Consider the following 14,790-nt stretch of genomic DNA (forward strand, 5'->3'; position numbering starts at 1 on the left):
CTTTATTCTACCTACGTTGCCCTCCCTCCAGTGTGTACTCCAAAAGAGTGTTTAGTGAATGCCGCTCACCTTGTCAGCAATCGGCGTACGAGGTTACTTCCAGAAAATGTGGAGAAGATGATGATCATCAAAATGAATTATAATCAATTCCTCCGTGGAGACATTCACCAGCAATTGCCTCCAGAAAGTACACAGGGATCTGAGATGGTGGATTTCAGTGGGGACGAATTAATAATCTGTGAGGAGGGGGATGTACACAGTGAACGGGGTGAGGAATCGGAGGATGATGAGGTGGACATCTTGCCTCTGTAGAGCCAGTTTGTGCAAGGAGAGATTGATTGATTGATTGATTGATTCTTTTTTGGTGGGGGCACAAACCAACCAGTCATTTCAGTCAGTCGTGTGGCAGACCCTGTCGCTGAAATGATGGGTTCATCAATGTTTTTCTTTTCAATCTAAGCCCCTGCAGTTTTCTGTAAGCATCTGCTTCGCTATGATGATCAACAAGTCACATGGGCAAACACTCAGGGCTGGAGGCGTAGATCTTAGGACCAGCTGCTACAAGCATGGCAGAGGTGTCACTATCACTGGTGACACCCAGAGAGGTGGCGAAGTAGATTGTAATGCAGTGCGCGCAGATAAGCAGCGCAATGGTAAAAAGGAGGCATGGTCTCATAGGTAGGGGCGTGGCCTGAATCACCATTTTGTTGCTCCGGGTATCCCGGGGGTTGGGGGCTGCACCCGGGGACTAGTGTGTGAGTGGTGCTGGCTCCTGCACAGTGACAGAAACTGGGTGTTGCACGTAATGTCACAGTGAAACACCCATATTCTGTCACTGAAGAAGAGCCGGCACTTTGGTGTCACCCCCCTTGGCGGGTGACACTCGGGTGTGTGCCGCAACCCTGTTGTGATGCCACTGACCCATGGGAAGCTTTACGTGGCTTACCCATGTGTTAGTAGCCCCAAGCATCTTTTGTGTTAGTCCCTGAAGAAAAACTTCAAATATTGTTTACAATTTTGTAATCAATGGGCCTAATTCAGTAAGGATTGCAAATTCTGCTAAGTAACAGAATTTGCAATCCTTTGGTTCGCATGCTGGGGCCACCCATCACAGGGTATGGCCACCCAGCATGCCGCCTCCCTTCTTGACCACGCTGAAATTGCAGTCTCAGTGCAGTTCAGCGTGATCATAAAAAATGGGTTAGCCTCCTGTTGGTGCAGACTGTAAGTGTGCGCAGGAAGCCGCCACCATTTTTGTGATCGCAGCGGCTGCATGTGATGTCATGCAGCCGCTCTGACCACGCCTCCTGTTTCTCCGTTGCCGACCCCATTTTGTAGCCCTGCCCCTGCACCGCTCCATCTCCGACTTTGAAATGGATTGTTGCTGACCCCCCCCCGCACCGATTGACAGTCAGAGATGATCGCATTATCTGCGGGGTGCCACAGAAAATGCAGGCGCATGCGTATGCTCTTAGCAATTTTTGCAGTTGGATTGCTTATTGCGATTACAATCCAACCTGAATCAGGCTCTATTACCTATCACAATGCACTGCAGGTAGTACAAAATGGGGTTAATATAGGAGAAAAACCCCCAGAGCTGTGCTCCTTAACTGTCCCTGGTGGCTAGTGGAGCAGCTGCCCAGTAATCAGTGTCCACGCCAGTGCGCACACGGCCCGCCCCCTACAGCCACGCTGGATCTCGGTATAGTGTGGGCACAGAAGCCCCTTACCTCCCTTTCATCAGCGGCCTCGTGATCCCGGAGGGCGGTGTGTGTGTGACTGACCTTAGGAAGAAACAGGAGCCTCCGCTGCAGTGACCCAGCAACCAGGGCACGGGAGTATACTGCGCCGCTGGGAGTGATGGAGCTGCAGTAAAGATGTCTATTAGACCTAGCCTGCTGCAGCCCTTGTAGATTCTTATAAAAAATGTTCTTCTTTTCTTGTCAAAATTAATAGCTAAGAATAGGCTGCCTGAGGCAGCCCCCTGTTAAGTGGCCTGCTACTGAAGGCACCAACTACAAACTGAGCTCCCTGTTCATGGAAGCGAGGTTATAGAGCAGGGGGCGCTGAGCATCTTGGGAACAGTCAAAAGCTTTGAGCCTGTTGGTGCCTCAGATCAAGATCCTACTCTACACCCCAATGTGAATCCTTGTGGAGTCCAGTGTACCCCACAGAAGAAATGAATGTGTCACACCCATTGGCAGCAACATTAGAATAGCTGCTGATGGGCACAATTGAGAAAGGAAGGGGGGAAAACATTTGAATCCAGCACATATATGTGTAATTTGAATATGTAATTTGTACCTTCCTACTTTAAAATGTAATGGATGAACCTCACCCTGTGAGAACTATCTTTATGATCAAGAGATCTCATATGCAAGATAAGTATGTGTTGGCAGAGGCGCTCACTGGGCAGAGATGCTGATCGCATCTCTGGCATGTGCCGGTGCACTGCGGCACCAGCACACACACACACACACACACACTTCAGACCTGATCTCCTGTTGTGTGAATATGCACAGCAGAGATCAGGTCTGAATTAGGCCCTATATACAGCTGTCAGTAAGGCAGGGATCTGCTGCTGCCAGTGAGGCAGGGATCTGCTGCTGCCAGTGAGGCAGGGATCTGCTGCTGTCAGTGAAGCAGTGATCTGCTGCTGTCAGTGAAGCAGTGATCTGCTGCTGTCAGTGAGGCAGTGATCTGCTGCTGTCAGTAAGGCAGGTATGTGCTGCTGTCAATGAGGCAGGGATGTGCTGCTGTCAGCAAGGCAGGGATGTGCTGCCCACTATCTCCCTATCACCCCTGCCTGAGTCACACACTTTCCCTGTCACCCCTGCCCCAGTTACCCACTATCTCCCAGTCACCGCTGCCTCAGTTAACCACTATACCTGCGACCCCTGCCTCAGTCACCCACTATACCAGTCACCCCTGCTTTAGTCACCCACTATCTCTGTCACCCCTGCCTCAGTCAACCACTATCTCCATATCACCCCTGCCTCAGTCACCCACTATCCCTGTCACCCCTGCCTCAGTCTCCTACTGTCCCTGTCACCCCTGCCACAGTCATCCACTATATCCCTATCACCCCTGCCTAAGTCACTGACTATCTCCCAGTCACCCCGGCCTCAGTCACCCACTATCTCCCACTCATACATGCTTCAGTCACTCACTATCTCCCAGTCATCCCTGCCTCAGTCACCTACTGACACCAGTGCAGACATTTCTGCTGCGGCCTCTCCACTCTCCAGCGTGAACGTCCTGACGACTGAGGAAATCCGCTTCCCAGTTGAGGACTCCGGGAATGAACACTGCCGATATTGCTGGCAGATGACGTTCTACCCAACTGAGGATTTTTGATACTTCCAGCTTTGCTATGCAATTTCGAGTGCCGCCTTGATGATTTGTGTACACTACCGTGGTGGCGTTGTCCGATTGTACTTGAACAGGCCTGTTCTGTACTAAAGGCAGGGCCAGTGTCAATGAATTGAACACTGCCTGCAATTCCAGAATGTTTATCGGGAGGAGAGATTCCTCCCTGGTCCACCGATGGTGAAGGGTCGTCATCACGGCCATGACCTTGGTAAATTTCCGAGGTGCCGTGGCCAAACCAGAAGGCAGGACCTGAAATCCAAAAACTAACCAGGCACAACACTGCTTAGCTTCCAACATCAGATGAGATTGGACATATCCAGTGTGATGCGGCTGTAGATGATTTTTGCTGTTTCTAACTTCAACATCAATGAATAAGTTTCAAAATAGAATGCATCAAGAGAACGGTGTTGGTAGTATAAAACTACCTACAGCACCTGGTATTCCCAGGTGGTCTCACATCCAAGAACAAACCAGGCCTAAAATCAGGTGATATTGGGCATATACAGTGTGGTGTGGCTGTAGATGAGCTTAGTGGTTTCTGTTAGAGTTCTTCTACTTCTAACTACTCGTACATAAATGAATAAGCGGACGATTTATTAAACCTGGTGAAATGATAATTTGCATGGTGATAAAGTACCAGCCAATCAGCTCCTAATTGCCATGTCACAGGCTGGGTTTGAAAAATGACAGTTAGGAGCTGACTGGCTGGTACTTTATCACCTTGCACTTTATCAGTTCACCAGGCTTAATAGATCTGCCCCAATGTTTCAAAATGGAATGCATCAAGAGAACGGTGTTAGTATTGTAAAAATACACACAGCTCCTGGTATTTCCTGGTGGTCTCCCATCCAAGTACTAAAACCAGGACCAACACTGCTCAGCTTCCATGATCAGGAGAGATTGGGCAAATCCAGTGTGCTGTGACTGTAGATGAGCTGGTGGTTTTTATTACAGCTCTTCTACTTCTAACTTCTGGTACATAAAAGAATACATGTAAAAATTAAATGTACCAAGAAAATGGTGTTGGTAGTTTAAAAACACCTAAAGAATCTGATACTACCAAGCAGTCTCCCATCCATGTATTAACAAAGTCCAATACTGCTTTGCTTCAAAAATCAAATGAGATTGGGCATATCCAGTGTGGTGTGGCTTTAGATAAGCTTTGTGGTTTCTGTTAGAGCTCTTCTACTTCTAACTACTGGTACATTGATGAATATGTATAAGGTTGTAGTTTATCCAATATGCCTTTACTACTACCTTACCTTTCAACCCCCCCTCCCTCCCCTCTTCTCCTTATAGCTTCCTTAGTTCTCTCCTCCTCATGTGTGCGTTATTTGTTTTCTCATACGTCCTAGATGATGCTGGGGTCACATTAAGAACCATGGGGTATAGACGGGATCTGCAGGAGACATGGGCACTTTAAGACTTTCAAAGGGTGTGAACTGTCTCCTCCCTCTATGCCCCTCCTCCAGACTCCAGTTTTAGTATTGTGCGCAGTGATACTGGATGCACTACAGGGGAGCTCTACTGAGTTTCTCTGAAAAGACTTGTTAGTTTTTTTTATTTTCAGGGAGGCTGCTGGCAACAGTCTCCCTGCTTCGTGGGACTTAGGGGAGAGAAGTATGACCAACTTCTAGTGAGTTCAATGGCTCTGCTTCAGGCTGACAGGACACCATTAGCTCCTAAGGGTGCTGATCGCTGGGTACGCCTAGATGCACACTCCCGCAGCCTGCCGTCACCCCCTTACAGAGCCAGAAGACAGGTGAGTAGCAGAAGTACAGAAGACTTCTTCTCCAGTGATGGCATTCTGAGGTACCGAGCAGCGAGCGGAACGCTACGCGCCATGCTCCCACACAAACACAGGCACTGCAGGGTGCAGGGCACAGGGGGGGGGGGCACCCTGGGCAGCATAAATTCCTCACAAAAGGCTGGAAAAAGTGGACATTAGTGCCTGGGCACTGTCCTTACCCCGCTAGCGTAATTAATTATTTCTGAGCGGGACAGATACGCGCCATTACAGTAGCGGGGCTTCTTCCTCACCTCACCAGAACATCTTTAGAGCATTACAAGTCTATCACTATAGAGTTTATTATTTCCCAGACTGTGTACTTTTGGCGCTGGATTGTGAGCTGAAAAATCCTCTGTGTCCCTCTGACAGATTTACGGACGGTCTGTCCCCCATAAGCCGATGTGTCTGTGGGTACTTGGTACATGTGTGTCAACATGTCGGTGGCTGAATGTTTTTCCCAAGAGGAAACTATATTAGGAATGCAGACATATGATGGTGGCCCTGTTGGCACCACCAATAACTGACTGGGTAAAAGTTTCAGTAATATCAGAGTAAGGTTGGATAAATCTGTGTCCCAGACACAGACGTAGAGAATAGATGTGATGTTCATGGCTATGTTTCTTTTCCCTCAGGCCCCGCGGGGTCGCAAAAATGTTATTTTGCCCAGTTACTACACACTGATACTGACACGGATACTGATTCCTATGTCGACCATAATGTTTCCTGATTAGATCCAATATTGGCAAGGAGCATTCAGTACATGATTGTGGATATTAAGGACATATTAAAATCACTGAAGACCCTGCTGTTCCTGACAAAGGGGTCTATATGTATGTGTATATATAGATATATAATGAAAGCTGATGTAACGTTCCTCCATCTCTGTTTGAGAAAGTCTGGGCCAGCTCGACAAGATGGTTTCAAATCCCCAAAAGGATTCTGGTTGTTTATTCATTTCCCGCCGCGGACAGAATAAAGTGGGAGTCACCCCCTGTTCTGCACGGGGCCCTGTCACAAATCCAGCGGATCGTATGCAGGAAGCTACATTATTTCTAGTTATGTAACCAAGGGTACATTACTTAGACCTGCCATTACATGAGCATGGGTGAGTAGTAGTATTCAAGAATTGGTCGAATACCTTGTCATCCGATAAAGATACCTTGGAGAGATGGGATACTCCTTACGTTGTATCATATCAAGGACACTGCAGCATACTTACGTGAGATTGCAAGGGATATAGGACTCTTGAGTTCACGGGCCAATTTCATGGCAGTCTCTGATAGGAGGGCATTGTGGATTCACCAAGAGAATGCTGATGCTGACTCCAAGAAGAAAGGGAGTCTCTTCCCTATGAAGGTGAAGCGTTGTTTGGTGACTGCCTAGTTAATTTGATCTCGGCAGCTCCCGCAGGTAAGTCAACCTTCTTGCCCTATGTTCCCTCCCAACGGATGAAGACGCATCATTATCTGATGCAGTCATTTCGGCCCAATAGATATGCAAGAAGTTAAGATTCCCCTTTCTTCGCAGGTAGAGGAAGGAGAAGAGGGAAGAGGTCTGCATCCTCTTCAAGATCGCAGGAGCAGAGATCATCCTCTGCTTCTGCCAAATCCACCGCATGACGCTGGGGCTCTCTTGCAGGAGCCCGCACCAGTGGGGGCACGTCTAAAACTCTTCAGTCAGTTCTGGATTCATTCGGACATGGACTCGTGTGTTTTACAAATAGTGTCCCAAGGGTACAAACTGGGGTTTCAAGACGTTCCCCCTCACCGATTGTTCAAATCGGCTTTAGTCAGCAGGGAGAAGGTTTTTATTCAAGCCTCTTCGTGGTCCCTAAGCCGGACAGCTCAGTCAGACCAATCTGAAATCTGAAATCCCTCAATTTCTACTTAAGGAAATTAAATTTCAAGATGGAATCTCTCAGTGCAGTGATCTCCAGTCCAGAGGAAGGAGATTTCATGGTTTTGGTAGACATAAAGGATGCCTACTTACATGTTCCCATTTAGCCTCTGCATCAAGCTACCTGAGGTTTGCAATTCAGTATTGTCATTACCAATTTCAGACATTGCCGTTTGGTCTGTCCACGGCTCCGAGGATTTTCACCAGGGTGATCGCAAGCAAGGAGTAACAATTATCCCGTACTTGGATGATCTTTTGATAAAGGCGAAATCCAGGGACCAGTTAGTGCAAAACATTGCACTCTCCCTGACAGTTCTTCAACAACATAGTTGGCTCCTAAACTTGCCAAAATCGCAGTTGGTCCCGATGACGCGGTTGTTGTTTTTGGGAGTGATACTGGACACAGAAGAGGTTTTCTTCCAATGGAAAGGCTCTGGAGATCCAGAGTCTGGTCAAACAAATTCTGAAACCAGCAAGAGTGTTAATCCATCAATGCATTTGGTTGCTGGGTAAGATGGTTGCGGCCTACGAGCCCATTCAGTTTGGCTGGTTCCATGCCAGAGTTTTCCAGTTGGACCTGTTGGACAAGTGGTCCGGATCCCACCTACACACGCACCGGAGGATAATCCTGTCTTCCAAGACCAGAATCTCACTCCATTGGTGGCTGCACAGTTCTCACCTCCTAGAGGGGCGAAGGTTCGGGATTCAGGACTGGATCCTAGGGACCATGGATGCAACCCTCCGATGCTGGGGAGCAGTCACACAGGGGGAAAACGTCCAAGGAAGATGGTCAAGTCGGGAAAGTTGTCTCCACATAAATGTTCTGGAGTTAAGGGCCATTTAATAACTGCAGACACAGTACGCACTGGGACGGGTGCCCAGCATCCTCTACGGACTAAGAGAAAAGGATTTACCGGTAGGTATTAAAATCCTATTTTCTCTAACGTCCTAGAGGATGCTGGGGACTCCGTAAGGACCATGGGGATAGACGGCTCCGCAGGAGACATGGGCACTTTAAGAAAGACTTTAGTTCTGGGTGTGCACTGGCTCCTCCCTCTATGCCCCTCCTCCATACCTCAGTTTGATACTGTGCCCAGTGGAGACTGGGTGCTTTTCAGGAGCTCTCCTGAGCTTTCTGACAGAAAGTATTTTGTTAGGTTTTTAATTTTCAGGGAGCACTGCTGGCAACAGACTCCCTGCATCGTGGGACTGAGGGGAGAGAAGCAGCCCTACTCTCCGAGTTGCAAGGTCCTGCTTCTTAAGCTACTGGACACCATTAGCTCCAAAGGGATTAGCTCCAAAGGGATTGGTACGCAGGATCTCACCCTCGCCGTCCGTCCCAGAGCCGCGCCGCCGCCCCCCTCGCAGAGCCGGAAGATAGAAGCCGGGTGAGTATGAGAAGAAAAGATGACTTCAGAGGCGGCAGAGGACTTCATGATCTTCATTGAGGTAACGCACAGCACTGCAGCTGTGCGCCATTGCTCCCATACACCTCACATACTCCGGTCACTGTAAGGGTGCAGGGCGCAGGGGGGGGCGCCCTGGGCTGCAATATAAACCTGTTTTTGGCAGAAATATAACATATATACAGCTGGGCACTGTATATATGTATGAGCCCCCGCCAATTGTACAGTTTAAGCGGGACAGAAGCCCGCCGCCGAGGGGGCGGGGCTTCTCCCTCAGCACTCACCAGCGCCATTTTTTCTCCACAGCACCGCTGAGAGGAAGCTCCCCGGACTCTCCCCTGCTTATACCACGGTAGACAAGAGGGTTGAAAAGAGAGGGGGGGGGCACATAATTTGGCGCAAATTACATACAGCAGCGCTACTGTGCAAACATTAAGTTACTGTGCTATTCCTGGGTTATATAGCGCTGGGGTATGTGCTGGCATACTCTCTCTCTGTCTCTCCAAAGGGCAGAGCCGGCCATAGGCATAGGCAAACTAGGCAATTGCCTAGGGCATTTGATATGCCTAGGGGCATCAGCAACTTCTGCTGATTAAAATGATATGCGGCATGCCTATATTCTGTGTGTAGCATTTCATATGCAGATACAGCCACAGTCTCACACAGTATATAGGCGTGCTGCATATCATTTTAATCAGCAGAAGCTGCGTGTGCATCCTAACAACATAGCAATGCAAATAAGATGCATTTTAATAAAAAAAAGGTGCCCCAACGTTTGCATTGAGGCAAGATTTATGAGGACACATCTGTATCCAAGCAGAGGCAGAGGTCACAGTGTTCGTGGCAGTGTGAGTGCTGTGTGCATGTGAGTGGGTTGATTGTGCAGTAGTGTTCGGAATATGAGTAAGGAGCATTATGTGTGTCATGTAAAAATGCATTAATAATGTGCAACATATGTGTAAGGGGCACTGTGTGTGTCATTATGTGTATAAGGGCATTAATAATGTGCGGCATATGTGTAAGGGACATTGGTGGTCATTCCGAGTTGTTCGCTCAGTAATTTTCTTCGCATCGCAGCGATTTTCCGCTAATTGCGCATGCGCAAGGGTGGTCATTCCAAGTTGTTCGCTCGGTAATTTTCTTCGCATCGCAGCGATTTTCCGCTAATTGCGCATGCGCAATGTTCGCTCTGCGACTGCGCAAAGTAAATTTGCTATGCAGTTAGGTATTTTACTCACGGCATTACAAGGTTTTTTCTTTGTTCTGCTGATCGTAGTGTGATTGACAGGAAGTGGGTGTTTCTGGGCGGAAACTGGCCGTTTTATGGGTGTGTGTGAAAAAACGCTGCCGTTTCTGGGTAAAACGCGGGAGTGTCTGAAGAAACGGGGGAGTGTCTGGGCGAACGCTGGGTGTGTTTGTGACGTCAAACCAGGAACGAAACTGACTGAACTGATCACAGTTGTCGAGTAAGTCTGGAGCTACTCAGAAACTGCTAAGAAGTGTCTATTCGCAATTCTGCTAATCTTTCGTTCGCAATTTTGATAAGCTAAGATTCACTCCCAGTAGGCGGCGGCTTAACGTGTGCAATGCTGCTAAAAGCAGCTTGCGAGCTAACAACTCGGAATGAGGGCCATTATGTGTAAAAGGGCATTAATAAAGGTTGTCATAATGTGTAAGACGCATTATGTTTATAAGGACATTAATGATGTGTCTCATATGTGTAAGGGGCATTACTGTGTGGAATTATGTGTATAAATGCATTACTAATGTGTGGCATTATGTGTATAAGGTGCTCTAATATGTAGCGTTGCGTATAGAAAGGGCATTTACTGTGTCGTCTAATGTGAATAAAGAGCAATAGGGTGTGGTGTAATGTAAATAAGGAGCAATTCAGTGTGATGTAATGTGAATAAGGAGCACTACTGTGAGAAGTAACGATTATAAGGTAAAGTGATACTACTGTGGGATGTAATGTGAATTATGGACACTATCGCGTGATCAAATGTGAATAAAATTGCAGTACTGTGTGGCGGAATTTTAATTGGGGGTACTATTGTGTGGACATGCCCATTGCCAGCAAAAACACACCCCTTTTTGGACTGTGCGCCAAATGTGCGAACTGTTCCTGTTTAAAATATAGGGGGTACAAACACCAAAATAAGTACTGTTATGGGTGAGGGTTGATGGTGCTGGGAAAGAGGTGCAAGGTCAGAGGCGGAACCAGCGGTGGTGCTAGGGGGCACCAGGCAAAATCTTGCCTAGGACATCATATTGGTTAGGGCCAGCTCTGCCAAAGGGCCTTGTGGGGGAAATGTCTTCAGTAAAAGCATTCCCTGTGTGTGTGGTGTGTCGGTACGCGTGTGTCGACATGTCTGAGGAAGAAGGCTATATTAGAGAGGAGCGGGAGCAAATGAATGTGGTGTCTCCGCCGACACTTGATTGGATGGATATGTGGAATGTTTTAAATGCTAGTGTAAACTCATTGCACAAAAGATTAGACAAGGCTGAAGCTTTGGGACAGTCAGGGTCTCAACCCATGCCTGATCCTATGTCGCAGGGACTGTCAGGGTCTCATAAGTGCCCACTATCCAGATTGTTGACACAGATACCGACACGGATTCTGACTCCAGTGTCGATTACGATGATGCAAAGTTACAGCCAAAATTGGCAAAATACATTTGATATATGATTATGGCAATAAAAGATGTTTTGCACATCACAGAGGAGCCCCCTATCCCTGACAAGAGGGAACATATGTACAAGGGAAAGAAGCCTGAGGTAACCTTTTCCCCTCACACGAGCTGAACGAGTTATGTGAAAAAGCTTGGGAATCTCCTGCAGATTTCCAAAAGGATTCTTATGGCGTATCCTTTCCCATCAACGGATAGGTTACGATGGGAATCCTCCCCTTGGGTGGACAAAGCATTAACACGCTTATCCAAGAAGTTAGCCCTCCCGTCCCAGGATACGGCTACCCTCAAAGAGTCTGCTGACCGCAAACAGGAGATTACCCTGAAGTCCATTTATACACATTCAGGTACCTTACTCAGACCGGCAATTGCGTCGGCCTGGGTGTGTATGTGTAGTGCTGTAGCGGCATGGACGGATACCCTAGATAAGGATACTATTTTATTGCCCCTGGGGCATATAAGAGATGCTGTCCTATATATGTGTGTATGCAAACTACAGGTGGTGCTGCATGGCTCACACCCTTTTGCTTGTCTTGTAGAGCAACTCTGGAGCTGTTACTGGGTCCAGCTGCTGCAAGAAATCAGCTTGAATGCTTCAGGGGCTGGGGCATGGCCAACATGAGCCCCACACTGATGGGGGTGTATAAAGCGATCTAGGGGTCATCCAAGCGCAACCCCACAAAGGCCGCCATGCCCTGCGTGACCATTTTCTCTTTTCATATGCAGACGAGGGTTGCAGCCAACTATACCCATTGCTTGGATGACATCACCATATGCGAATCCATCTGCTGCAGGCCTTCCCCCAGGAATGCTTGCACTAGTTGTTGCATTTGGTTTGTTGTTTGGGGGGTGCTTCAGTATTAGGCAGCCTTCTGCCCTCACACATTCGTCTGAAAATGTGTTCTCCCTGCAGTTGTTGTCCCCAGATGAGAGTTCCCTTGTGCTGCCTCAGTTGAATCTCCTTTACTTGACGGAGGTGTGCCTGAGCAGCGGCCTTCTCCAGCCCTATCTCAAATCATACTTATTTGTCTTAGGTGATACCATGGTCATGAAGATTGTTTTCCCAGGGTGAGGTTCATTCATTGCATTCTGGGTATGCTGACCTCTGTGATTTCCCCAAATGTGGGAATCTCGACTGCATAATTTGTGGTAGGGGGGGGGACTGCATTTGTGCTTTCCCCTGGTTGGCTCTGGTATAATTTAGATCTCATTGTCTCAGGTCTCTCTCCAGCCTAGTTTGCTGTCTGTTTCCACTTCTCTTTTCTTGAGCCCCTCCCTTCTATGCCCTTGCGCACTATCCTGACTTCTCCCGTCTGCTTACTTTGTGCCTTCCAACGCACAATGCGAACTACAGGTGGTGTTGCAGGGCCCACACCCTTTTATTTGCCTTACAGAGCAGCTCTGGAGCTGTTACAGTGCCCAGCTGCTGCAAGAAATCAGCTTGAATGCTTCAGGGGCTGGGGCATGGCCAACATGAGCCCCACACCAAAGGAGGGTGGGGGGTGTTCAATGCGAACTAGGGGTCATCCAAGCGCCCCTTTTCTCTTTTCATATGCAGATGAGGGTTCCAGCCAACTTTGGCCCACTGCTTGGATGACATCACCGTATGCAAATCCGTCTGCTGCAGACCTTTCCCCAGGAATGCTTGTACTAGTTGTTGCATATGGTTTGATGTTTGAGGGTGCTTCAGTATTAGGCAGCCTTCCGCCCTCTCGTTTTCATCTGAAAAGATGTGGTCTCCCTGCAGTTGTTGTCCCCAGACAAGAGTTCCCTTGTGCTTCCTCCTTAACTTGACGGGGGTGTGCTCGAGCAGCCGCCCTCCACAGCCCTATCCCAACACATGCTTTTTTTGCGTATGAGATCTCTTGATCATGAAGATAGTTCTCACAGGGTGAGGTTCATCCATTACATTTTAAAGTAGGAAGGTACAAATTACATATTCAAATTACATATATGTGCTGGATTCAAATGTTTTCCCCCCTTCCTTTCTCAATTGTGCCCATCAGCAGCTATTCTAATGTTGCTGCCAATGGGTGTGACACATTCATTTCTTCTGTGGGGTACACTGGACTCCACAAGGATTCACATTGGGGTGTAGAGTAGGATCTTGATCTGAGGCACCAACAGGCTCAAAGCTTTTGACTGTTCCCAAGATGCTCAGCGCCCCCTGCTCTATAACCTCGCTTCCATGAACAGGGAGCTCAGTTTGTAGTTGGTGCCTTCAGTAACCGGCCACTTAACAGGGGGCTGCCTCAGGCAGCCTATTCTTAGCTATTAATTTTGACAAGAAAAGAAGAACTTTTTTTTATAAGAATCTACAAGGGCTGCAGCAGGTTAGGTCTAATAGACATCTTTACTGCAGCTCCATCACTCCCAGCGGCGCAGTATACTCCCGTGCCCTGGTTGCTGGGTCACTGCAGCGGAGGCTCCGGTTTCTTCCTAAGGTCAGTCACACACACACCGCCCTCCGGGATCACGAGGCCGCTGATGAAAGGGAGGTAAGGGACTTCTGTGCCCACACTATACCGTGATCCAGCGTGGCTGTAGGGGGTGGGCCATGTGCGCACTGGCGTGGACACTGATTACTGGGCAGCCGCTCCACTAGCCACCAGGGACAGTTAAGGAGCACAGCTCTGGGGGGGGTTTTCTCTTATATTAACCCCATTTTGTACTACCCGCAGTGCATTGTGATAGGTAATAGAGCCTGATTCAGGTTGGATTGCAATCGCAATAAGCAATCCAACTGCAAAAATTGCTAAGAGCATACGCATGCGCCTGCATTTTGGGGCTCTCTTGCAGGAGCCCACACCAGTGGGGGGCACCAGGGGCGGAACTACTGGCAGGGCAGGCAGTGCATTGCACTGGGGCCCCGCCGCACTCAAGGGCCCACAGCCGCCGGCATTACAATGAGTCACAATGACTCATTGTATCATGCCGCAGCCGCACACCAGCGCTCCCGTCGGGTCTGCGTCCTGCGACTCCCGCCGCCCGCCCGTCGTAACGAACAGATCAGGCCAGGGCACTACGGGCAGCAGCCGCAGCACCAGACATGCTGCCGCCTCTGTAACACACGAAGAGGGAGGAGGGTTGCTTGGAGATGAGAGGAGCAGCGGCACGGGGGGGGAGGAGGAGGAGGAGGGAGGTGAAGGAAGGAGCCGCAGCAGCGCTTTGTTACTGGTGGAGGCGCTGCTGCTGCTGCCCCTCTGCTTCACTATAGGCTGTCTTCCGTGAACAGCCTATAGTGAAGCAGAGGGGCAGCAGCAGCAGCGCCTCCACCAATAACACAGCGCTGCTGCGGCTCCCTCCTCCACCTCCCTCCTCCTCCTTCTCTACTGCCCGGGAATCGTCAAGCTGCACGAGGAGCCTGAGCCAGCGGAGAGGGTAAGTATAATTCTTCTTTCTTTCTTTCTTTCTTTCTTGGGACTGCCTGCCGCTATGTGTAAAAAGGGGGAATCTGCCTGCCGCTATGTGTATAAAGGAGGAATCTGCCTGCCGCTATGTGTAAAAAGGGGGAATCTGCCTGCAGCTATGTGTAAAAGGGAAGAATCTGCCTGCAGCTATGTGTAAAAAGGGGGACTGCCTGCCGCAATGTGTAAAAAGGGGGAATCTGCCTGCCGCTATGTGTAAAAAGGGGGAA

General features: G+C 48.9%; 1 non-coding gene across 1 annotated transcript; it reads left to right on the forward strand.

Moving 5' to 3' along the window:
• The first annotated feature begins 12,170 nt into the window (after positions 1-12,170).
• On the forward strand, positions 12,171-12,336 carry LOC134951560 (U1 spliceosomal RNA). The gene has a single exon (XR_010184278.1). It is a non-coding gene; the product is annotated as a U1 spliceosomal RNA (small nuclear RNA).
• Positions 12,337-14,790: the final 2,454 nt, after the last annotated feature.

The sequence above is a fragment of the Pseudophryne corroboree genome, chromosome 8 (genome assembly GCF_028390025.1).
Source record: "Pseudophryne corroboree isolate aPseCor3 chromosome 8, aPseCor3.hap2, whole genome shotgun sequence".
In the NCBI taxonomy this organism is placed as follows: Eukaryota; Metazoa; Chordata; class Amphibia; order Anura; family Myobatrachidae; genus Pseudophryne; species Pseudophryne corroboree.